The following is a 3,567-nucleotide window of genomic DNA, read 5'->3' on the forward strand; positions in this document are numbered from 1 at the left end:
GCCCCCACTTGTCAATGGTGTACCAGAAAGTACCACTGTCCCCGTCCTTGATGATGATGATTTTGCTTCTACACCACCCCGTAACGACACACATCAAAAGGGAGTTGTTCAATCAGAATCTCCACCGTCTAAGAAACGTAGGCAGATGTCTGTTGGGACTTCATCATCAAAGAAAGCAGATCTGCAACCCGAAACAATTCCAATTTCCAACATTGCTCCCCGTAGGAAGACGCCTATTGTACAAACAACAAAGTCGGCTTCTCCAATTGGGAATGAACAAGTGCATGTAAATACCCCATCGTCCGCTTCCCGACATCCGCCAAACAAGACGAGTTGTGTCTCGAGGCAAGAAATTGATGAATTTAAGAAGTCGGTGAGTGTAATTTATAGCTTTTAGTTGAAGGATGAGTTCAAGGAGTTAATGTGTCTCTCCTATATTTGATTTTCTTCAATATTTTTAGGTGAAGGATGAGTTCAATGTTCTCCACAAATTGATCAATGACAACTTGACAACGATTCTTCAAGCTATTGAAGCAATTAAAGGGAATAAGGATTCTGAAAAGGTAAAACAAAAACAATTTGAATATTTTCAATTGAAATAATCTTTACATAAATGATCTTTTTTTTTTCTTTAAGGGTGCTGCCAGAGAATCTACATTTCAGCAACATGATAATGGAATACACAATAAATCACCGATACAAAACGAGAGTTATACGGCTCATTTTCCAACACAGGTATCTGATGAGTTGCCTGTATCAATCTATTTCTGTATTCAAAATACTTGACTGTATCTTTTTCTGTATCCAAAATACTTGACTATATCCAAAATACTTGACTGTATCCAAACATGTATGCATGTTTTCAATTATATTCAGACTTTCATTTTTATGATACAGTTAAGTGATTGCATTCATATTTTAACATATTGTATTCATAAACATAACATTGTATTTATGTTTAAACTTATCTTCATACTTCCATTTTTTATGATACAGTTAAGTGATTGTATTCATATTTATCGATCGTATTCATAAATATAAACGATCGTATTCATATCTCGGTTCGATATACGGATACTTGAAAGTCTTATATACACATCGAGCAAAGTTGTGTAATGCTTGTTCATTACTAAATTTATTGATTTTTGCCTTTCCATTTTAGGGCCTAGTGGGAGATGTTGGTGTGAACGAGGTTAATTCTACGGTGATACATTAAGGGATTCAACACGGAAATTCGGGGACCAGGTGACATTTTGGGAGATTATGTCGAACCGTAGGTACTACATTTAATAGTTTATTCAACTCTTCGTTGAAATTTTGTTATATGATAAATACATTTCGATTACGATTAAAATTTGTCATATGTTTGTTTATAGCCTTTTGGATCACAAATCCCTATCAAGACAGCTGATGTTATCGTTGTTACTCCTGCTGCCATACCTATCAACGAAGGAAGCAACATATTAGTTCATAATAATATTGTGCAAGGTGTATCTTCTTCTTCATTTTGTGCCGGTACTGATGATTCTAATCAAGTGACGCCGCACAATGTCGTTGTTGAGTTTGAGGGTATTCATGTTGGTAAGGAACTGGAGCTCATCCCTCAGTATGAGCTGGCGGATGAATTCCTTCCAACACAGAATACTATAACAAAAATTGTCATGACTTTGCGTAAAGAGAGGCGTCCTGGACCTTTGCAAATGTCTCCTTACATGACAAATTTTGGGTCGGCTTCGGGTAAGCATTATGACTTTTTTTTTTTTTTTTTTAGATTGTATTCCACTCGCTTGTAGTTAATGTGATTAAAGATTGTATTCAACTCGTTCGTATTCAACCAGGTAGTTCAGTTAAGTTGACAGAGATATTTGACAAAAAACACCCATTTGATAATAATTGCATCACGGGGCGACATGATGCCAAGTCGTTCGGTGAATTCTCAAAATGGGTAAAAGAGGGGCTGCTTGTTAGGCATAATAGCAGGTAAGTTAGTTGATCTATCGTATGTACTTGTTGTATAGACATAGTTTCAATAATGTTTTGATATATATTTTGTGTGTATTTTATAGAAAGAACAAAGAGGACCACTACAAAAAGGGTAAGGCAACACTGCCAACATCCATGGATTGTGGTATTAAGAAAATCAGCGACAAAAATTGGTTCTACCTTTTATCAATGAAGGGTCATATGTGGAATGACGAGGTGTGATTTACCTTCTTTTTTCACATACATTATATTGCTTTGTGATTTAAATATTAAATGTTTTTGTTCGTTTTTATTGCGGCAGAAAGATCTTGATGTCATGTTTTACTACTTAGGAAAAAAGCCAAATATGATACAAATAGCACATACAAGTTTACCACTGTAGACTGTGTTTTCAATACCAAAATTGATGCTATTCACAAAGGCTATGCTGACCCGGATGGTGCCATAAGTGTTGGAAAACAAGAAGATGTTTTATGTGAATACGTTAAAGGCCACCGGTTACATTGCACTGTCCCGTGGCATTTGGTTGACTATGTATTCATCCCAGTCAACATTAAAGAAAAAAACCATTGGCTGTTGGCAGTCCTTTCATTCCTTGACAGACGTCTATATATATATGACTCGTACCGAGCGGCTGGTCATGATGCAACTGTTAGATCTGAAATAGACAAACTCGCCAATCTATTGCCCTTGTATTTACATTTAACAGACTTCTACCAGTCCAAGCAGGGAGTTGATTGGAATTATAACCCTGCGTACAAAGACAAAGCACCTGCTGACAAATTTGACGTCGTGTTTGTTGACAATTTGCCACAACAGAGTCCTGGAAGCATGTACGTCAAATTTTGGATTTTTAAACCGACATATATGAGGATAATACATCATTTAAATACAATTTTTGTTTCTTTCTTTCGTGCGGGGATTGTGGAATGTATGTTCGCATATGCGGAGTATTTGAGTCAAGGAGAAGGTATTCCACATGGAGACCTTGATGCAGAATTACTTCGTACGAGATATGGTGCTCTTTTGTGGGATTACGCTAAAAGGAAGATGGAAGCAAATGCCGAAAGCGATAATGAGGCACCTCCGAAGCCAGTTAGACCAAAGATAGATTTTGATCAAGTTGAAAAAATCACAGTTAATTAGTTTGTAGTTGTGTGGTTCAAAATGAGATTATGATGTTTCTAGGGAAAACATTATCTTTATGTTTTTGTAAGGAGTTTTTCTGTCAAAATGGCAGTTGTTAGTATGAATTCACAATATACAGTTTATTTTTTTGATGAATACAATTAAATGTTCTTACATTGTTGAGTTAATCATTATGGGATGCCATTGTTTTACATTTGTCGATTCAATCATTGGCCATTTGCTGTATATAGAGATGTTAAAATAATAATCAAAGATAATACAGAGTTGTACTTAGAATTGTTACGGATGGAATTAGTTTTTTTACATTGTTGAGTTATTCACTTATGGGATGCCATCATTTACAGTTTTGTTAAAATTTGGCCATTGCTGTATCCAGATATTTGAATGTATACAGAATTAACTTTTTTAAACTTGAATACATATACGTATTCGTAA

At 35.4% G+C, this 3,567-nt stretch overlaps 1 long non-coding RNA gene across 1 annotated transcript; it reads left to right on the plus strand.

The window, feature by feature from the left end:
* Nucleotides 1-334: 334 nt before the first annotated feature.
* Nucleotides 335-1,228, plus strand: LOC132041404 (uncharacterized). The gene is made up of 4 exons (XR_009411016.1): nt 335-373; nt 462-563; nt 637-735; nt 1,163-1,228. It is a non-coding gene; the product is annotated as an uncharacterized LOC132041404 (long non-coding RNA).
* The last annotated feature ends 2,339 nt before the right edge of the window (nt 1,229-3,567 follow it).

The sequence above is a fragment of the Lycium ferocissimum genome, unplaced genomic scaffold (assembly GCF_029784015.1).
Source record: "Lycium ferocissimum isolate CSIRO_LF1 unplaced genomic scaffold, AGI_CSIRO_Lferr_CH_V1 ctg1011, whole genome shotgun sequence".
In the NCBI taxonomy this organism is placed as follows: Eukaryota; Viridiplantae; Streptophyta; class Magnoliopsida; order Solanales; family Solanaceae; genus Lycium; species Lycium ferocissimum.